The following is a 23,075-nucleotide window of genomic DNA, read 5'->3' as shown; positions in this document are numbered from 1 at the left end:
AAGGTTCATTCAATTAACTTCATGGGTCAAGGAGAAATTTCACAGCTTCATCGTCTTGGAAATATCACTGATTATTCACAGAGACGGAATAAATTGGGCACAATCTAGGATATTGTAAGCTTGATGGACTAAGGAGACTTTTCTCATTCCATATTTCATGTTCTTGTACTCTCTCTGAACAGGCTAACATGAGTGGCTGACACTATAGTGTGTGTTTGACAAATCAGTGTTAAAATGAACATTGCAAAAACAAGCTATACTCATTCAATATAGCATCATTTTTAAATGTATATTTTTTAAAAAGGCTGGGGAAAAACATGCTAAATGTATGATAGTGAGACAAGATATTTGTGATTATGTGATTGAAGAGAATAATATTGTGGATGTTAATCTGTCATATGTCTCTCGTAATTGTAAAACAAATGTTCAATTTAAATTTCTCCCATTTGTGAGGAGCAATTCCAAAAATGCTGAGATGCAAGGTAGTGGGAGTTCCGATCTACATTTGTACAGCATGTTAACAAAGTTATAGATGTAGAATTTTTACTTACAGATAAAAATGTCACGCAGGCCCTCACAGCTTACATGTTAAGGGCTCTAACGCTTTCAACATAGGTTCCATTGGAAGCATAATGCTATGTGACACCGATAACAAATAAAATACATTTTGAATTCAAAACCTGTGGGTGATGCAGAGAACAGCTGTGAGGCTGATTTCCAGTGTTGGAGGACTGAATTATATGAAAACATTGGAGAAACTTGGCCTCCACAGCCGTAAAAGGAGATGATTGAGAGGGACTCTTATACCGGCATGAAGTGGTGTAGAAAAGATAAACCCTGAGCACTGCTTCAAGGGCATATAGGGTCAAAATGATAAGTTTTAGGGCCAAGAATTTTTTTTACATAAAGAGGGATCAGCATGTGAAAAAGCCTTCCGGGTGGAATAGTGGACTCAACAATCTTGGAGTCATTAAAGAGACAGTTGGCTGCTGTGATGAGGCTACTGTAGATTTTTTCAAGATGGATGATCCAAGATGGATTGAATGACCCTCCTCGCTCTTAATTATGTTGTGAACACTCTGATCATTTTACTATTGCTGCTAATAGTTTTGCACCTTTATCTTACTGGTTAGGTCAATTGTTCCAACATCATAGCAATCTTTCTGAGAATCAATACATTCTTAAATGGGATACCAAGGAGTATTAAGATTGGGAGAAAACAAAAAATATATATATACACAAGGTTGGCTTAGAGAACCATTGAGACACCCATCACCCAGACGTTGCTAGAGACTGAAATGGGATAGCAAGTTCAAGCCTTTTATGTAACAAAGAGCATATAAACCATTAATGGCCAATGGGTTAATGCAACACATGGAGGAATTTCTAGCCATAACTGGACATCAGAAGTCTTGTTTCTGTGTTATTACTCACCACAGAAGGTCTTAGAGCTGTATACATGCCAGAAAATTGTAGTCCTTTCCTTCTCAAAGCACTAGTTGTCATCCCAATTACTTTATCTAGAAATGGAATTTAAATGATTTATGATATCCAGAACATACACATTTAAAAACAACAATAGGTCAGTCAATGCTAACATAGTTGAAATACATTTATTTTATCAACATGAGGGGAATGAATACTAGCCTGAGTTACTTGAATGAATGCTCATCTGAAATAAGACATTGTACCCAACACTCGCTGCTTTAACAGGGCTGGGTTAGACCACAGACCCAAGATGTGTTTAGATGCTGAGAAACCCAGCAAGTTTCTTGTCCATAGACTCCCTCTGCTTTATTTATTAACACAAATCCATCATCATTTTGAACATTAAAGGTGACTAAATATTTGTACAGGAAAGTTTTTAAATATAATAGATTAAAGTGCACTATTTTTTCTTGAACATATAGCTTTGTGTTGTTACCCTGCTAAATTTTACACAGTTTTTAAAAAGGGTTGCATTGAATACGAGAATTTTTGTGCCTTTACATACCAATTAGTTCTGACAACACGATAATTTTTTTTTGAGAATCAATATCTTCTTTGATGGGACACTAGAAATTATTGCGCTTGGGGGGAAAAGACAAAAATACAACATTGACCAAGAGTTCCCAGAGGCCTATCGAGACAACTGCCACCTGGACAGCCCCAGCTGGAGAATGAAATGGGGTAGCAAGTTTAAGCCTTTCATGTGACTTTTGTTGTAAAAATTTTAGGGGGAGGGGCGATGGGAGGTGAAAGCAATGCTGATGAGGAAAGTTTGTCTACTTTGTCTAAAAGTCTCACTGAAATTCATTTCCAGAACGCAGATCTGGAATGAAGCTAGCAAAGAGAGCACTCACTGCTTTATTCGCTCAAACATACACATATCCTACAATACACAAGTACAGTGGATAAGTGGTATAGGTCTATACCATCTTTGAACAATCCACCTTGCCCTGGAATATTGCCAAAAATGGGAACCAAAATTAACCTGTGGTCAACCAGTTCCAACATGTGCTTTAAGCTTTCTCAGAGTGTCTGAATTACAGCAAAACACATTTGTAAGTGGAATAATGTTGATTTACCAGTTAATTATAAACAAAAGTCGCAATTAGATAATTTAATCTTTGACAGGAAATAGTTCACCTATTTAACTTCAGAGTGTAAGATCTTGCTAAGGATTTTCATTGTGAAGAAAGAAACTTCTCAATAAGTAGTTAACCGTAAAATAATTTGTACCGATTTAAACATATTTTAACATTTACTTCTTTCCATTTGAGAGAACATTGAGTTATATGAAGTTATGCCATAAAACATATAAAAACAATGCCAAAGGTAGTTAAAGATGTGTAATCACTCTTCATGAAAACATGAAAACGTTAATTATATTTCCTTCCCAAACCTTCTGGTTCAATATTTTTTATATAATGTCATCAATCCTTTGACGCTTAACCTCAACATCCAATCACTAATTTTCCAAAGCGACTACATGCAAATCAGAACACTACCAAGACAGCTGTTTAAATGAATTATTGAAAAGGATCAATTTTTAAGCATTGTTCAGTTCTCTTTGTAATGGTCGTCTCTAATGAGATGCAGCCAATTAAAAATGTGGAGACATTGGGAATCTGAACGCTGTGCTGTTTAACAACCTAATGCATTTCAAGCCAGCTGTTTCCATAATCTATCCCATGAACTTTACCACATCGATTTAATATCCTGAGGGAAGGTTATGCATCAATACTAATGTAAAACTCAGGAATACTTATCTGTCCCCACATATCCACTATTAACCCTGGCCTGTTATCTTCTACAGACAAAAATCCACTCCTTCTAGCTGCAGTAATACAGGAATTATTGTGTCCTGTAGAATGTTTGAGTACAACAATAAGGGCAATAATTGCAGTTCAGTCTTTACCATATTTAAACCAAGAAAAAGTAACATAATAAAAATCAATCTTACCATTGTCAACTAGACTCTGTGCCAACTTCAAGTCATTTGTGCTGTTCATTAAGACAGAGATCATTATCATCAATGTGCTACTGTGATAATCATTGACACAATTGTTACGCATAATTCAATGAATTGCACTCTTTGAGGGTTATGTTGTAGAATTCATTTATGGCCATTACAAACTGAACTCTCAAAGGCTCATTGTGAGATCACTATGCTCCTTCTATCAATAAAAACATAACAAAGCTCACTTTAATATAAAACTGTCCACTTCCTTCTTTCTCATGACCTAAACTAAATTACGTTCTTTATATAGAAAAGAGAAGATCTCCCATGGAGTTGCTCATGGTCAGCAAGAGGTAACGCTGTTGCCTGGAGGGGATAGTCTGTCATGTAATTTAGGAAAGCGATGCACACATTTCCCCAGAAAGTATTTGGAAAGAAGTTTGTAAGAGTTCTCTCCAGAGATAGTAAAGTGTTTTTAGTTGGATCCTGTAAAATAAACACTGTTTCTCTTATGTGCTGACAATTGATTAATAAATAAGCAAACCCTCAGTTTCATATGAACAAATAAATATCTGTATGCATTATTCTCTCGGCTTAGGAAACTAGAAATATCAAAAAATATCCAAAACTTAAGATTAAAGTCATTTATTTCCTTCTTTCCCAAATAGCTCTGTAGCATTACTTAAATTACCAAAATGTTCTATTAAATCTTTTTAATATAGGATTTTGATTCAGAATTTCCCCCCAAACTGTAATAATGCTAAAGTCCTAATACTTGCTACTTATTTATATGAACAATTAACTTATTCAAGTTCTGAAAATAAAAATATATAAAAGGCAACTTCTATAAATATTTAGAATAGATTATGAAATATAAAATCCTGCCCAAGTCCTTCCCCACTTGTTGCTTTTCTTCTTAGCTGAGTGTTTGCATTTGGCCCTCTTGTTGTACTTGCTGGCTGTATTTGCAGCTAGTATATTTTTTTCTTTCAAAGTTATCTCAGGAAAAAGTTGAAGAGTTTGTGCTTTATATCATTCGTGATGTTGTATACAGAAAAACTAATTGAAATGGCCTGAACTGCTTCTTCCAATGGTTCCCTGGGGACTGTTGCCTGCACTAATTTCCCATTGATACACAGGAATGCAGGAGGGGATGCTGCTTACAAATAACAAGTCTTGATGTGTTCTATCAATTGCCAAGACTTGCTGTCACTCCAAAATAAATCACCTTGTAGATGCATATTGGGATCTGCAGCCTGCAACCAGGTGATTCTCTTTAGCTTAGAGTGATAGACCTGGGAAGTCCCATGAACTCCAAGCTGAAGTTTCTCACAAAAGACACATGCATCTAAAACATAGAAAACGCTATTTTATGATGAGCTTAATCATATATTTTTTATGCCGTTATGTTACAAACATTATTTCCAATAATAAATCATTAGTTCAGTGGAGTATCCAAGATAGCAGCTCAAAAAATATTTTCAACAATTTGATTGGTTTGCCACCTCCTTATATTTGGTATCAGTTTCCCATTTTAATTCATAGTTTTTTTTTAATAAGTAGTAGTTTTTATTCCTGTATCTTACTTGCTGGTTGGTGCATTCTCTCATTGTTCAGTTGTGATATGTTGCTGTTTTATGAATATGAAATATGAACCAATCAAGTGGAAGTGTAACATAGAAGTTTACAATTCATACAGAAAACATGTGCTTGATGCAATTTACTTTTACATATATACTAGTGGGTCCATTATGACGCTTTTTAACAACAATAGAGATGTTACACCATTTAATGCACAATTTATTACCAGGGTAATGAATTTATGGTGACTTAACCAGTCAAATTCTGTTTAGATTACATGGTATTCTGGGATTTTTCCAGTGGTTTGGGGATTGAGTTCAATATTCCCCATTTTTATTTTAAAATTGTAAATCTGTGGTTTTTAATTATTATATCTTCTTTTACTTATGCGCTCAGTTTTTAATCCCTGACATTTTTGAATACAGAAGATAGTAGGCAAGATTTACCAGGTAGGAGATCGGTACCAGGATCAGGCAGAGGGAAGTTGTCTGGGAGGTGAGGGATGACAGGAGTGAGTGAGAAAGTCGAGGGTTGGGTGGCAGTGGGGAAGCAAGGGGTGACGGTCTTGGGTTGTGCTGTGGTGTGGCAGTGAGGTAGGGGAGCACAATTCACATGAAAGAACTTGGAAAGAAGTTTGGAACAGTTCGACTCAGACACAGAATTGTATGATCGGTTCTGTCGCCTGATAAGTAAATAGATACCACTGCTGTACAAAAATAAATCTGTTCAGCTGTTTGATTTGTCAGCTAGTGCTGAGCAGCGCTCTCGTCAGTGTTGGCTGGGGATTATATGAACGGCACCAAATCAATAGTATTTAAATGAAATTGACTAAATAGGAATAGGTGAATGGAGTAAGGAAAGCATCTGATTCATAAGCTATTTAAGTACCCATCAGCTCAGAACAACCCAGCAGGTTATCACAGGAGTCCAGCGCCAAACTGATCAGTACAGACAACTTGTAATGAGAAGGAAAATCTGCACAGAAGGCTCAAATTAGTTTAGCAAGGAAGGATGAAAGCTTTAAATCAGGATAATCATTATCAGCAGATTGTACTGTACTGAAACAAAAAAAAAATCAATATGCTATATGCAGATCACGGGCAAAGAGGAGTTTAATAATTTTATATTTGTAAAAGCACAGTGAAGATTTTATTTCTGGAGGTGGGGCTCCTGAAGGTGAATGGTGTCAATGCTGGGAAATGGAGTACGTTTCTATTTTGGGCACCTATTACAAGCAGAAGTACTTGTAGGTTAGACATGGACTTGATTAAGAAATGATGCTCTCTCTATTCTTCCCCAGCAATATGTCTTAGACAGAACTTCAGAAGATTATATGGGGAGGATGCAGTATAGGCTTTCATGATAAATGTTAGGAATGTCCTTCTCCTCACTAAGACAGCCTTATGCGAGATCAAAGACTGCTAGCATTATCCATCAATGGACAAAAACTGGGAATCAGGTAACAAGTGAACAAAGTGCATCTTTATCATCAGGTTCAACACTTTAGAACATGGTGATGTGCATGTTTATTTAATAACATTTACTTTCAGTGATAATGAAAGGTTCAAAGACAAACTCTCTCTGAATTATTGAACTTATAACAGTTCTTAGTCAGATGTTTCTTTATCTAGTCACAATTTAAAGAGCAAATGCCAATGTTTCATGCATATAAGGTTAGGTATTATAATGCATACCTGTCGACTGGTGCTAATTTTATTATAATTAGGTTTGGTTTTGAGGGATCTAGTTCCAGTTCTGTCTCTTCAAAATGGTTAATTTGAACTTTGGTCCAATTTAGATTTTCCTGCAGATGTTTTATGGCCCTCCAGTCAACTGCCGGCAGAATCAGGGATGAGTTTGAGGAGTCAAGCAATTGCTGGAAAGAAAATATATTCCACGGATCAAATTCAGAGAATAAACTTCACAAATCCATTTGCCTGTAAAGGAGAACAGTTAAACACCTGATAGTATACAAAACCTCTCTGAGAAAAGTATATTTCCTATACATTTTTATTCACTTTACAGCATAATTTTCTCAGTGTGGCAGAGCCACTAAGGGACTCTGAGCAACTGTATATAATTCCCTTTAGCGATGTTTTACTCCAACCTAAGCCTGTACCAGTCTGTTAGTTATTTCTGTGTTTGTATATACTGTTTGCATGTACGGGGCGTGGTCCCTTTAAAAGCGCGGGCAAACACGATGACGTCATGCCGCTAATCACGTGACCACCCAAGTGTGGGAAAAACATGACGACGTCATGACGCCATCCACGGGACCACCCTGGCAGTCCTCGTGGAAGCTTCAACTTGTACAGACCTGTTTTCGTGGTTCTCCTATATCGATCCCAACAAACTGTTTAAACTCGTTTAGTTTTGCATTAAAAACCTGTTTGTTTGATCGCCTGAGTCGACCTCAGTTCTTAGTTAGGAATTCGTCAATTCCTACATTGGTGACCCCGTCTTTTGTGAACATTTTTCACAAAAAGACAACATGGAGGCCAACTCCGTTTCGTTGAAGCTACCGCAGTTCTGGGAACAGCAGGCGACCTCGTGGTTCATCCAGGTCGAAGCCCAGTTCGCCCTGCGAGACATCGTTGCAGATCAAACTAAATACCTCTACGTGGTCTCTGCACTCGACAGTTCCACCGCCTCGCGGATCATCAGCCTCCTCGAGAACCCTCCAATGGAGCGCAACTATGACACCATCAAGGCGCGGTTGCTGCAAGTCTTTGGGCTCACTAAATCGGAGCGCGCACGTCGATTGCTCGCTATGCCCGGGCTTGGGGACTCTAAGCCTTCGAAATTGATGAGCCAAATGCTCACACTCCTGGGCTCCGAACCGGAATGTTTCCTTTTTCGGGAACTATTCCTCAGCCAGCTGCCTGAGCAAGTGCAAGCTGCCCTGGCCAGATCCGAGGTAGAAGACTGCGTGGCACTCGCGGCAGAGGCGGACGAAATTTTCGCGGTAACGCAGCAGTACTGCACCGCCACGAGGTGCCCATCCCCCACAGACGCCGTACCAGCTCATCAGCCTGCTGGGCTGTGTTTCTACCACGCGCAGTTCGGCGCAAAGGCGAGACGTTGCCGCCCTCCCTGCAACTTCCCCCAAAAAAGAAAACAGCTGCGACTTATTAGGAACGGGTCTAATGGGCGCCCCGCGGCCGCCATGGCGATCGACAACGCCGGCAAGTTGCTTTTCATTACCGATACGCTCTCCGGCCGTCATTTTCTGTGCGACACCGGAGCACAGTGCAGCATTTTGCCAGCGTCCGTCCTCGATGTACAGGCAGGGAAGCACGGCCTCGCCCTTGAAGTGGCCAATGGCGGAGCAATTCGGACTTTCGGCAGATGGCGTGTGGAGGTTTGCTTCGGGGGGGGGGGGGGGGGGCAACGGTTTTATTGGGAGTTCGTTACGGCCAAGTTTTCTCAACCCATTCTCGGCGCAGATTTCCTGTGCGCCAACAGCCTCCTGGTCGACGTGCAGAACCGGCGGTTGATCAACGCGGCAACTTTTCATTCTATCCCTCATTACCGCAGTACCACTACGTCGCGCACCGTCGCCTGTGCTTTTCCGGCTCCGGATGAGTTCGCTCGCCTGCTCGGCGAATTCCCCGACCTGTCAAGGCCCACTTTCTCCTCCACGGCCATGATACATGGTGTGGAACACCACATCACCACCAACAGCCCCCCGGGTCTACGTGCAGGCCCGGCGCCTGGAACCTGGCGGTCGCGAAAGCGGAGTTCGCGACCATGGAACGGTTAGGGATTATTCGCCGGTCAAATAGTCCCTGGTCTTCACCGCTCCACATCGTCCCGAAGCCTGGCTGCGGATTGCGGCCATGCAGCGACTATCAACGCCTAAACAACGCCACCACTCCTGATCGGTACCCGATCCCCCATATTCAGGATTTCCCCGCCCATTTGGCAGGGAACACTATATTCTCGAAAGTCGACCTCGTCCGGTGCCACCACCAGGTCCCCGTTCATCCCCAAGGCGTTCAGAAGACTGCAGTCATCACCCCATTCGGCCTATTCGAGTTCTTAAGAATGCCGTTTGGCTTAAAGAACGCCGCCCAGGCTTTCCAACGCCTGATGGACTCCCTGCTGTGGGACCTCAAGTTCCTCTTTCTTTACTTAGACGACATCCTCATTGCCAGTCCCACCAAAGCAGAACACATCTGTCACCTCCGCACCCTTTTTCAGCGTCTCAGCCAACACGGCCTGATTATCAACCCGGCCAAGTGTCAGTTTGGCCTGCAGCAAATTGATTTCCTGGGGCATCGCATCACTTCAGAGGGAGCAGTTCCTTTACAGGCGAAGGTAGAGGCGGTGACATCCTTTCCACGCCCGCAAACCATTAAGGCCCTGCAGGAATTCCTAGGCATGGTAAACTTTTACCACCGTTTCGTAATTAAGGCAGCACTGCTCATGCAGCCCCTGTACGAGGCCCTCAAGGGCAGGACTGGTAAAGATTCGGTAGACTGGACGGAGGACATGGCCCAGGCGTTCGCTGACACAAAAAGAGCCTTGGCCAATGCGACTATGCTAGCGCACCCGCTACCAGGAGCCACCATCGCCCTCACCACTGACACGTCAGACTATGCCATCGGCGCCGTGCAAGAGCAGTGGGTGAACGGGACCTGGCAGCCATTGGCATTCTCCAGCCGTCAACTACGGTGGAACGAGAGGAAGTATAGCACATTCGACCGGGAGTTGCTCGCTCTTTTTCTGGCCATCCGACATTTTCGCTTCCTCCTGGAAGGACGTCCCTTCACCGCCTTCGTGGACCATAAGCCGCTCACCTTCGCCATGGCCAAGACCGCCGAACCGTGGTCATCCCGACAGCAACATCACCGGACGTACATATCCGAGTTTACCACGAATATTCAGTGCGTGGCCGGTAAGGACAACCTGGTGGCCGACTGCCTCTCCCACGTGACCATCAATACAGTTCATTTAGGCATCGATTACGCCCTCATGGCAGCGGATCAAGCCTCGGACCCAGAAGTCCAAGCCTACAGAACCACCGTCACTGGCCTCCAGTTGGCCGACGTCAAGTTCCATGCGGCAGGTACCACGCTCGTGTGACGTCTCCGTTCGGGACCCTCGCCCTGTCGTACCGGCCGTCTGGCGCCGCAAAGTGTTCGACGACATACATGGGTTATCACACCCAGGAATGAAGGCCTCCCAGAAGCTGATGTCGAGGAAATTCGTATGGCACAGCATGCACAAGGATGTCCGTGACTGGACCAACACCTGCGTTGTCTGCCAAAATGCCAAAGTACAACATCACATCAAAACTCCGTTGGCCACCTTCACAGTGCCGGAGCGACGGTTCGGCCATGTCAATGTGGACCTGGTGGGTCCACTCCCACCCTCCCATGGTTTTTCACACATCCTGACCACGGTTGACCGCACCACCAGATGGCCGGAGGTGGTTCCCCTATCATCCACTACTTCAGCGGATGTGGCCAGGGCGTTCATTTCCACCTGGGCCGCCCATTTCAGAGTGCCCGCTGATATTTCTTCGGACAGGGGACCACAGTTTTCCTCCGAACTCTGGAATGCGGTGGCCCAAGGGCTCGGTGTCAAATTACACCGCACCACAGCCTACCACCCACAGGCGAATGGTCTCTGTGAACGTTTGCACCGGTCACTAAAAGCCTCCCTGAGGGCCAGCCTCCAGGACGCTGGATGGGTAGACAAGCTACCATGGGTCCTGTTGGGCCTTCGCACGGCTCCCAAAGAAGACCTTCGCACTTCATCAGCGGAGCTGGTGTACGGTCAGCCGCTGCGAGTCCCGGGAGATTTCCTGCCAGAATCGACAAAGCCATGGTCCGCATCTGACCAGCTTACTAGTCACCAGGAGGCGGCCAGATGCTTCGCGCCGGTGCCCACTTCGCACCACGGGCTGCAGAGTTCGCACATTCCCCCGGAGCTTCATAAGGCCAAATACGTCTTTATTCGTCACGATGCTCATAGGGATTCGCTCAAGGCCCCATACACTGGTACTTTCAGCGTGCTAGAGGCAGGGGACAAAACCTTCAAGGTGGATGTCGGTGGTAAACCGGACCACATTTCGGTCGATCGTCTAAAGCCGGCACATCTGGACCTCGACCGCCCCGTCGAGACAGCACAGCCGCCAAGACAAGGTCGGCCACCTATCGTCGTCACGCCAGACCAAGTGCAATCACCCACTCCACCATCAGCCGTCCAGCAGCCTCCGCGTCGGGAGTACAGGAGTCGTTCTGACAGGCTTGTCAGGCCCCCTCACCGTTTGACCTTTTCCGTTAACGAGAATTCTGGGGGGGGGGGGCACATGTGGCGGAGCCACTAAGGGACTCTGAGCAATTGTATATAATTCCCTTTAACGATGTTTTACTCCAACCTAAGCCTGTACCAGTCTGTTAGTTATTTCTGTGTTTGTACATACTGTTTGCATGTACGGGGCGCGGTCCCTTTAAAAGTGCGGGCAAACACGATGACGTCATGCCGCTAATCACGTGACCACCCAAGCGCGGGAAAAACATGACGACGTCATGACGCCATCCACGGGACCGCCCTGGCAGTCCTCGTGGAAGCTTCAACTTGTACAGACCTGTTTTCGTGGTTCTCCGATATCGATCCCAACAAACTGTTTAAACTCGTTTAGTTTTGCATTAAAAACCTGTTTGTTTGATCGCCTGAGTCGATCTCAGTTCTTAGTTAGGAATTCGTCAATTCCTACATCAGCTTGTTTATGGTAACGGAAAACAGGTGTGACTAAACAGGCATTTATCCCTTTATTACTATTGTGCATCTCAGTTTTGCTCCCAGTCTAAAGTAGGTGTAAGGAAAGTAGTGAAATAAACTTTGCTTGCTCATATCTGGAAAGGCCTTTGTTAAGAAACTTGTAAAGGTTTATGCTTGGGAGGGGAAAAAGTAAATAAAAGTAAATGGAAAATGTCTCCTGAATTGCCATTAAAAAATAGGAGTTAGCAATACAAAGGAAGGGAAAATAAGTAAGTCATTTGCTCAGTTTGCCTGCAGCATTGTTATTATACAGATTTGCATGTTATACATTTGTCTATTATATCATAAGAGGGGGAAGAAATTTGGACCCATTCTGACAAATTAAGATGGTGGAAATGGCCACTGCAATATGCACAGTAGCCTGAAGCAATATGACCTGGTGGAATGTGCAAACCTGTTCATATGGATTAGCTAGTTCAGGTCTAGAACTGGGATGGGTTTTGTGGAAAGCATAGGCTATTTAGAGGAATTAAATAGATATACTTAAACTAAAAAAGCCAATTGACTCATTAGGAAACATCTAAACTAGAAAATTGTAAAGTGAGGTTAGAGAAGCACAAGATGGAGAATGGAAGAAAACAATCATAGAAAAAGTGGCTGTGATGGGGGAGTTGATGTTAAGAAACTAAGAAGTTTACTGAATAAAGAAGAACCTCATAATAGGATTTATATAATATTGATAAAGTTAAGTAGTTCTGACAAAAATACACATATGACAAGCAAGTTACTGGAGCTTGAAGGCCAAGTATTGGGAAAGGTATGTAATGGGTACATGGTTCAAGGCTGAGGATGGACATCTGTTTCATATGCTGACTTAAAGGGGGTGATTTTCATTCAGAAGTCGGGAAGGAGGCGGGACTACAACTTTCAGGGTTGTCGTCCCGCCTCCATCGTGATGCGGCCAATCCACGCGATTTTAACTTGATTGACCTTGTTGAGTCCGCCCAGCGGGCTCAGCAGGCCAATTAAGGGCCACCCGGCAACAGGTGACGTCCCAGACTGAAATTTCATCTGTCAAGACGTTTTGACAGATGAAATATCAGCGTTTCACAGCTGTTTGAAGCTGTCAAACACTGACAGTCTTACTTCTAACCTGAGTCCTTCTACACAGACTCAGTTAGAAATCTAACTGGCACAGAAAGCTGCAGGCTGACACTTTTGACAGTTCGCAGTCATTCTGCTTTCTGTGCTGGTTAGATGATGGACTCCCAAAACCTAGAGGAAGGAAGGCTGAAAAGTAAGTACAGGTAATTTAAACTTCTTTACACACTTTAGACACACCAAACACACTTACCTTTGCACTCATGCACCCATCACTCACCTGAACACCAACATCTCGACCCCTCCAAGCCCTTCAACCCGACTCCTCTAGCTTGGCGTGGTTTGGAGCCGTCGGGAATCCCACACCTCAAGCTTTAAAATAGGGATTAGGCTAAAAACTGCCTGTTAACAGGCAGTTAATTGGCACTAATCCCTTCCTGCCTCGGGTAGGCGGGTCCCAGTGCGGGGCGGGTATCCGCCGCCTTTGAAACTTACACAGAGGCGGATTGGGGGGTGGGATGGTGTCGGGACCCCCGAATTCGGGACTTTAACCCCCCGCATGCCTCCAATCCTGACTCCACGGGTCAATGAAAATCGACCCTAAAATGTTTAGAATAAATTAGGGACTTGCGGCTCTGTTAATAAGAGAAGATCTGGGAGTAATTAAATAAATCATTTAACCTGGAAGGAATATGTATTTGAACGGAAACAACGTAAGGCAGGCTCTCATCGGAGGAAACCCAACAGAGCAAAGGACAGAATTTCTTAGAGAAGCCTATGTTTGCTTTATAACTGAGATGGTATGATCAGAATGAAGGGTTAGAAAAGGAAAAATGTATAAATATGTTGCTGATAAGGGACAGCCAGCAAGGATTTGTTAGACAAATCATGTTTGACTAAATCCTGATTCAGTTCTTTGATGAAGTAACAGAGAGGTTAATGAAAGTAATGCAGTAGACTTTGTTAAAGTACCACGTAACAGACATATTTGGGAAATAGAAGAACATGGGATTAAAGGGACGGTAGTAACTTGGGTAGGTAGTTGGCTAAGGGATAGGAGGCAGAGAGTCAGGTGAATGGATTTTTTTCTGACTGGAGAGAAGTATGCAGTGGGGTCCCCCAGGGATCGGTATTAGGACCATTGTTTTTTCTTGTTATATATAAATGAATTGGACTTGGGTACAGGAGTACAATTTTGAAGTTTGCAGATACAGGTAGACTATCCTTTATCCGAAAACCTCGGGACCAGCCGAGTTTCGGATAAAGGAGAATTTCGATTTCGGAAGGTGGGTCGGCGGGGGGTCGTGCGCACGACTTACGCTGACGCTCAGCGTAAGTCAGTCGGGGTCGGCGGTTGTCGGGGCTGGCGGGGTGGCGGTTGTCGGGGCTGGCGGGGTCCGCGGCGGTTGTCGGGGCTGGCGGGGTCGGCGGTTGTCGAGGCCGTCGGCGGGGCTGGCGGGGTCCGCGGGGGGGGGGGGGGTCGGCGGTTGTCGGGGCTGGCGGGGTCCGCGGTTGTCGGGGCTGGCGGGGTCGGCGGTTGTCGGGGGGGTCGGCGGGGGGTCGTGCGCACGACTTACCCTTTATCCGAACTTCCGCAACCGGAACCCTCTAAAAACCGAAGGTTTTTTCGTTCAGCGTAAGTCGTACGCACGACTTACGCTGAACGAAAAAACCTTCGGTTTTTAGAGGGTTTCGGTTTTCGGAAGTCCGGATAAAGGGTAGTCTACCTGTATACAAAATGTGGCAATGTAGTAAATAGTGAGGAGAATAGTAGCAGCTTCAGGAGGGTTTAGACGGACTGTGAAATGGGAAGGCACATGGCAGATAAAATTTAATGCGGATAAGTGTGAAGTGATGCACTTTGGGAGGAACAACATGAAGAGGCAGTATAATCTAAATGGTACTATTTTGAGGGGAGTGCAAGAGCAGAGGGACCTGGGGGCGCATATTCACAAATCTTTGACGGTAGCAGGGCAAGTTGATAAGGCAGTTAAGAAAGTATATGGGATTTGTAAATTTGTAAATAGAGGCATTGAATACAAAAACAAGAAAGTCATGACAAATCTCTGGTAAGGCCTCATCTGGAGCAGTGTGTACAATTCTGGACTTTAGGGAGGATGTCAAGCCCTTGGAGAGGGTACAGAAGAGGTTTACCAGGATGATACCAGGGATGAGGGACCTCAGTTATGTGGAGAGATCGGAGAAGCTGGGATTGTTTTCCTTACAGCAGAAGGATAAGGGGAGACCCAATAGTGGTATTCAAAATTATGAGGAGTTTTGATAGAGCAAGTAGCGAGAAACTCTTTCCTCTGGTAAGTGGGTTGGTAACCAGAGGTCATAGATTTTAAATAACTGGCAAAAAGAACTAGAGGGGAAATGAGAAATGTCTTCACACAGAGGGTTGTTAAGATCTGGTATGCACTTCCTGAAAGGGTGGTGGAAACAGATTCCATAGGAAATTTCAAAAGACAATTAGACATGTACTTGAAGAGGACTAATTTGCAGGGTTGTGGGGAAAACCTGGGGTGTGGGACTAAATTCGACAGCTCTTTCAAAGAGCCAGCACAGGCCCAATGGGCCGAATGGCCTCCTTCTGTTCTGTAAGATTCTATATTTCCACATCTTATAATCTGCTTTTAAAATAGTGTCACAGTCCAAGTATTACAACATTCATTTTAATAAGACTTCACTCCAGAAAAGCAGCAAAAAATTATGGAAGGTCACAACAGTGCCTTTACATGAAGCCTTCACCCTGCTGTCTTCAGTGATGGAACAAGATCTAGCTGTGAATAAGGTCAAGATCTGATGCGTTTTAAATCATTTATTACCGGCATCCACAGTGTCTACACCTAAGGGAATTCCTCCTTTTCATCTAAAATGTTTAACATTTTTTTCCTTAATTTCTTGCACATTTAGAATGTAAACTACAGTATAGCATTCAGCTTTGGACAGAGAATACATTACACATATAAGAGCCATTAATTTACAACCATTAGAACAGCACTTAAGTGTAAAGTACAAACCAGAATGTTATTTCCCATCCTTCAGTAGGTAAAACTGGACAAATATCTTTGAAGAGAAACAAATGATTGGTTACAACTGCAGGAGAACAGCCTTGAGATTTTCTATTTTTCCTGTGAAGGTTAAGCCTTGGGATTGATAGGTTATTTTTCTACGCAAATGGAATAAGTAAGTCGAATTTCCACATTAATATAGCAAGTTCCAACCTAATCTAAATTAATTAAAAGTTATGCTGGCCGTGTAATCAGATTTCCAGGGTTTGCATTTTTTTCATTATATTTCTGCTATTTCAGGTGCGTTGCGATTGTTTTTCGCCATTACTATAATTGAATTTGTGCATCATGTATTCAATCACAGAGAAATTGCTGCCAGCCCCAATTTTGATTGCCTGTCATTACATTTTTATAGAAGATGCCAGAAGGAAAGTTTTCTTCCTCTTTGTTTCCCCTTCAAAACAAGTCAGTCAGTCATTTTGACCTGAAGAAGGGTTCTAGTCTGCAGATCAATCCTAATAAAAGCTGTCAAGTAAATTCTATTCGGGATGAACAGTTGAAAACCCTTTCAGTAGTATTAATGAGCAAGTTTCTTTGCTTTTTCCCCTAGTTTTCCATATGCCACAAGGAGCTCCATTTTAACTGACAGTGACATTTTGTGACATTTTGCAAGCTTTTTTTCATTTCTCTATGTGTAAAAAGGTCACCCTAAAGTGAAGACTTCAGTCACACCTCATTACAAAACTGGAACTCGACCTAAGGAAAGGTGTCCCCTGTTACATGTGCTGTCAACATCAGGAATTGTCCTATTGCCATGGAAGCTGCTTTAATAGTTTGTGATAGCTTGGACAGTTAACTGATACAGCATTCAGCAGTTTATGAATAATCTCTTCAGTCACTTGTAGCTTACGTTTAAACATAGATTAATTGTGATAAGTTAATCATCTTATCCTGCGCTACCAATGACATCTGGTTTATCAGTGACTTGAACCCTGTAATCAGGTCATAGCGGCGTACAATCACTCTTACTGCCCATTATTATTTAAAAGCAGAGTTCATGGCAGAAGTTTTATTCTGATTTGGGTAAGCTTTTTAGGAGTCATAGACCAATAGTTTGAGGCACATGTAGTTGATGCATGCTAACAAGAATAAATACATGCAATATAAACCGCTGTAGCGTTTCAGTCAATTAGATGTGCAGTGATTACTTGTTAGCATGTATACAGAACAGTCCAAATCCCACTCGTTTGGAAAGAAATTCGCTCATTTTGGTTTAAATATGCATTTGAAATCAGTCTCACTCTTACTGATCAAGAATCTCACTCCGAACATTGCCCTGATGTTGAGTGCATATACTTTGAGAAAAGAACAACGAACAGTTCCCTAAATCCTCGGTTACATAAATTAGCCTAAATATACAGGATACTGGCCTGCACTTTTAGACCTAACTGTTATCTAAAGATTTCTAAATGGCATTAAAAATAAAGTGAAGAATAGAGTGTCAGAATGGCTGAGACTCTTGTAATTGTAATTCTGAGCAGGGACAGGTGTCAGCACTCTCACCTTGGAGTCAGAAGATTATGGATTCAAGGCCCACACCACAGACTTGAGCACATAATCCAGGCTGACACATCAGGGCAGTATCCCCTTGTTGGAGATGCTCTCTCAGGTGGACGTGGAAGATCCCTTGGCACTATTCAAAGAGCAGGGGAGTTGTCCCAAGTATCCTCGCCTCAACCAACATCACTAAAAACAGATTATCTGCTCATGAATCTCATTGCTGTTTGAGAGTCTTTGCTATGTGCAAATTAGCTGCTGTATTTCCCTACATTACAACAGTGACTACACTTCAAAAGTACTTCATTAGCTGTGATTTAATTTAGGATACAGAGGTCGAGAAAGGTCCTCTATAAATGCAAGCTCTTCCTTCATCTCAGGGCCAGCGGGAGCACGGTGCAGGACTATTCCAATACTCTCCTGGCCAGCCTTCCATCTTCCACACTACATACATTTGAGCTCATCCAGAACTCTGCTGCCTGTATCCTAACATGCACCAAGTCCCATTCACACATTACCTCTCTGCTCACTGAACTACATTGGCTCCCTGGCCACCAACACCTCAATTTTAAAATGTTCATACTTGTGTTCAAATCCCTCTATGGCCTCACCTCACACTAGCTCTGTAACCTCCCCCAGCCCTGCAACCCTCCAAGAACTCTGCATTCCTGGGATGTTTCAGTACTCTAAAGGCGCTGTACATATACAAGTTGTTGTTGATACTCGGTAGGCAGCATGAAGGGCTTGCTGCATCTTCACAGGAAATAGCTCAACAGGGCAGAGTCAGCTGCCATGTCTTTGGAGCGTCCACGGACTTGAGGGAAAGCAACACAACAAAAAGTGCAGATCAGGAAAATGAGTCAGTTGTACGGTGAGGGAAAAGAGAGTGTGACAACTGGATATGGAAAAGGATATAAATGAAGGCAGCAGGGAAGGCTGCAAGAGGTAACTGATGCGCTATCAATCACTCAAAAGACTGAGGTTAAGCGAGTAACTAACAGGCTTTTATTAACAAGAGAATGAAGGTGTGCCTCGAGTGGTCGACCAGTCCAGAATACAGAGGGGCTGTGGAGCAGTCACCTTTATACCTGGACTCGTGGGAGGAGTCAGCCGAGGCATGTACAGACATGTACACAGTGGAATACAAACAGTGGTTTACCACATTCACCCCTTGTTTAAAAATGAGTCCGGCGGGGTGAAGTGTATTAAAAGTTTGTGTATTGGAGTCTCTCCGGAGGTCTTGTCTGCCGCTGTGATCGACGTGGCGACGGCAGGGGTAGTGAAGCTTCCGGCGTCGAGTCCCGCGTAGGCTGGGGCACTGGTGTGTAGTCCTCGTGGGTGTCGAGCGGGTCGCGGGGCCCAGGCGTGCCGTCTGCTGGGGTTGGATATTGGATCGTGGTGGGGGGTGGTAGTGGGTAGTGGGTTACTGGGGCCCCCGAGGGTGCGAGGTCTCGTATGGAGACAGTGTCCTCCCGCCCATCCGGGTACGCAATGTAAGCATACTGGGAGTTGGCATGGAGGAGGTCGACCCTCTCGACCAGGGGGTCCGTTTTATGGGTCCTCACGTGTCTTCTCAGTAGGACCGGCCCTGGGGACGTCAGCCATGGCGGTAGCGATGTCCCCGATGTGGACTTCCTTGGGAAGACAAACATTTTCTCATGAGGGGTGGCGTTAGTGGCAGTGCAGAGCAGTGACCGAATAGAGTGGAGCGCATTGGGGAGCACATCCTGCCAGCGGGAGGTCGGAAGGCCCCTAGACTTTAAGGCTAGCAGGGCGGCCTTCCAAACTGTCGCATTCTCTCTTTCCACCTGTCCGTTCCCCCGGGGGTTGTAACTGGTGGTCCTGCTTGTGGCAATACCCCTAGCGAGCAAGTACTGGCGGAGTTCGTCGCTCATAAACGCTGGATATAGCTGGGGAAACCGAACAGGGTGAAGAGGTCGTTCAGACATTTAATGACCGTGGCACTGGTCATGCCCGGGCAGGGGATGGCGAACGGGAAACGGGAGTACTCATCAATAATGTTGAGGAAGTACACATTGCGGTCGGAGGAGGGGAGAGGCCCTTTAAAATCAACGCTCAGGCGCTCGAAGGGGCGAGTGGCTTTTATCAGGTGAGCCCTGTCTGGTCTATAAAAGTGCAGTTTGCACTCAGCGCAGACTTGGCAGTTCCTGGTCATGGTCCTGACCTCCTCAATGGAGTAAGGCAGGTTGCGGGCCTTGATGAAGTGGAAGAACCTGGTGACCCCCGGGTGGCAGAGGTCATTGTGGAGGGCCCGCAGTCTATCGATCTGTGCGTTGGCGCAGGTGCCACGCGAGAGAGCATCCGGGGGTTCATTGAGTTCCCGGGCCGGTACAAGATCTCGTAATTGTAGGTGGAAAGTTCGATTCTCCACCTCAAGATCTTGTCGTTTTTGATTTTGCCCCTCTGCTTGTTGTTAAACATAAAAGCAACTGAACGCTGGTCAGTGAGCAGGGTAAATCGTTTTCCGGCCAGGTAGTGCCTCCAATGACGCACAGCCTCCACAATAGCCTGGGCCTCCTTCTCAACAGCGGAGTGTCTGGTCTCCAGGCCCTGGAGGGTTCGTGAAAAGAAGGCCACGGGTCTCCCCGCCTGATTAAGGGTAGCGGCCAGGGCAAAGTCGGACGCGTCGCTTTCCACCTGGAAGGGGATGGATTCGTCCACTGCGTGCATGGTGGCTTTGGCAATGTCTTCCTTGATACGGTGGAAGGCTAAGCGGGCCTCTGCCGTCAAGGGAAAAGAGGTGGACTTGATCAGCGGACGGGCCTTGTCCGCATAGTAGGGGACCCACTGGGCGTAATAGGAGAAAAACCGCAGGCAACTCTTCAGGGCCTTGAGGCAGTGGGAGTTCCATAAGGGGACGCATCCAGTCGGGGTCGGGACCGATGGCTCAGTGTTCCACAACACAGCCAAGGATGGCGAGGCGGGTTGTGCAGAATATGCACTTCTCCTTGTTATACGTCAGGTTCAGGAGTTGGGCGGTGCAGAGGAATTTTTCGAGGATTGCGTCATGGTCCTGCAAGTCATGGCCGCAGATGGTCACATTGTCCAAATATGGGAAAGTGGCCTGCAACGCATTTTGATCGACCATCCAGTCCATCTCCCTTTGGAAGACGGAGACCCCGTTGGTGACGCCAAAGGGAACCCTAAGGAAGTGATAGAGGCGGCCGTTTGCCTCAAAGGCAGTATACTGGCGGTCCTCAGGGCGGATAGGGAGCTGGTGGTACGCTGATTTCAGGTCAATGGTCGAGAAGACGCGGTACTGCGCGATCTGGTTGACCATATCAGCTATGCGGGGGAGTGGGTAAGCGTCCAGCAGGGTGTAGCGATTTATTGTCTGGCTGTAGTCGATGACCAGGCGCTGCTTCTCACCGGTCTTAACGACCACAACCTGGGCTCGCCAGGGGCTGGTGCTGCCCTCAATAATCCCCTCCTTCAGGAGCCGCTCCACTTCGGTTTTAATGAAAACCCTGTCCCCGGCACTGTATCGCCTGCTCTTTGTGGCGATGGGCTTACAGTCGGGGGTGAGGTTAGCAAACAGTGGGGGGGGGGTGACTCTGAGTGTGGAGAGGTTGCACCTGGTGCGCGGCGGGCAATTTGGAAGCTGCGGACTGTGAGTGGGGGGAGGGGTCCACCATACGCCATCGTAACACTTTTAAGGTGGCACTGAAAATCTAACCCCAGTAGAACGGCAGCGCAGAGGTGGGGCAGGACCAGAAGTTTAAAATTATCGTACACAGTCCCGTCTACTAAGAGTGTCACCACGCAGTAGCCGCCAATGTCCGCCGACTGGGACTCGGAGGCCATAGAAATCCGCTGGTGTGCAGGCAGGACTGGGAGGGAGCAACGCCGCACCGTGTCAGGGTGGATGAAGCTCTCCGTGCTCCCAGAGTCAAAAAGGCAGATTGTTTCGTGACCATTTACCTTAATGTCCATTGTGGACCGGGCCAGTTGGTGCGGTCTCGCTTGGTCCAGCGTAACGGAGGCCAGCGTAGGGGTCGGTGTGTCGTTGCAGGTATCAGATGAAGCGGTGTTGGGGGCCTGCTGCGTCCTGGCTGGCGTCCAAGATGGCGGCGTCCATGAGCCCCATGTGGCTGGAGGCGTCCAAAATGGCTGCTGTTCCGGTGGTTCGCAGATGGCTGGGGAGGCCCAAGATGGCAGCCCGCACGGCCCACACGCGGCGCTGCTGGGGTTCGGGGTGGCTTTGGCCCTGCAGACGCTGGCGTAGTGTCCCTTCTTCCCGCAGCCCGAGCAGATCGCATTTTTCGCCGGGCAGCGCGCTCTGGGGTGTTTGGCCTGGCCACAGAAGTAGCATTTCTGGCCTTGGGACACTGCTGCGGTAGTTGGGCCATTGCTGGGACGTGGCTGGGGTGGCACGGCGCTATGAGACGGTCCTACCGTGTCCCAGGCTGTCGTTCCCCGCGGCGTCCACGGTGCAGAGGAGTAGGCATCCATGCCCCGGTAGGCTGCGTCCAATGATAGTGCGAGTTCAGAGGCCTTGTTGAGGTCGAGGTCACTCTGCTCCAACAGTCGCTGTCGGGTGTAATTGGACCTGTGGCCCGCTACAAAAGCGTCCCGGATAAGTTCCTCTGTGTACACGGCGGCCTTTACATCCTTACAACCACAGGCCCGGCCGAGCACAGACAGTGCCTGAAGGTATTCCTCGGTCGATTCCCCAGGTTGTTGTTTACGACTCCCCGGAGGTGCCTGGCGTACATCTCGTTCACTGGGCGCGTGTACTGGTCCTTGAGGAGCTTGATAGCAGCCGTGTACGAGGTCGCATCCTGGATGACCGAGTATGCTCGGTGTTTCACTTTGGAGGTCAGGACATCCAGTTTGTCCTCATCCGATTTGACCGTTCACAGAATCACAGAAACCCCACAGTGCAGATAGAGGCCATTTCGGCCCATCGAGCCTGCACCGACACATATCCCACCCGATCCCCGTAACCCCTACACCAACACATATCCCAACCTATCCCCGTAACCCCACGTATTTAATCCCCCTAACACTAAGGGTCAATTTATCATAGCCAATCAACCTAACCCGCACATCTTTGGACTGTGGGAGGAAACCGGAGCACCCGGAGTAAACCCACGCAAACACGGGGAGAATGTGCAAACTCCACACAGACAGTCACCCGAGGCCGGATTCGAACCCGGGTCCCTGGCGCTCTGAGGCAACAGTGCTAACCACGACCGTTGCAGCGGAGGCGATCAGGAATTTTTCAAAGCACCTAAGCCAGTGAGCAAACTTGGTGGATGCGTCCGCCTCCCGATGGTTTAAGTCTAGGCATGCTGGTGTGAGGATCTTCTCCATTATAAAAAAATCTTGTTAATAAAATTGATGCGCTATCAATCACTCAAAAGACTGAGGTTAAGCGAGTAACTAACAGGCTTTTATTAACAAGAGAATGAAGGTGTGCCTCGAGTGGTCAACCAGTCCAGAATACAGAGGGACTGTGGAGCAGTCACCTTTATACCTGGACTCGTGGGAGGAGTCAGCCGAGGCATGTACAGACATGTACACAGTGGAATACAAACAGTGGTTTACCACAGTAACTAAGGCAGTTCAAGAGAATAACCAAAAAAGGTCCAGGAGGGAATGCAGGAAAAAGGTAACTGGGGGGA

At 46.0% G+C, this 23,075-nt stretch overlaps 1 pseudogene across 1 annotated transcript in view; it reads right to left on the bottom strand.

Moving 5' to 3' along the window:
* The window catches only part of LOC147106057 (V-type proton ATPase subunit S1-like), a 58,925-nt pseudogene that overhangs the window by 21,252 nt on the left and 14,598 nt on the right, over positions 1–23,075 (bottom strand). Inside the window, exons 4-6 of the transcript XR_015081323.1 lie at positions 6,718–6,899; positions 3,446–3,486; positions 1,435–1,520 (exon numbers count right to left, since the gene is read on the bottom strand). The product of XR_015081323.1 is annotated as a V-type proton ATPase subunit S1-like (transcript). The remainder of the gene's footprint in view (positions 1–1,434; positions 1,521–3,445; positions 3,487–6,717; positions 6,900–23,075) is intronic.

The sequence above is a fragment of the Somniosus microcephalus genome, chromosome 16, assembly GCF_052327205.1.
Source record: "Somniosus microcephalus isolate GS21.2 chromosome 16, FLI_Smic_1.0, whole genome shotgun sequence".
Taxonomy (NCBI): Eukaryota; Metazoa; Chordata; class Chondrichthyes; order Squaliformes; family Somniosidae; genus Somniosus; species Somniosus microcephalus.
The sequence above is the reverse complement of the archived record's forward strand: the minus strand, read 5'-3'. Positions and strand labels throughout refer to the sequence as shown.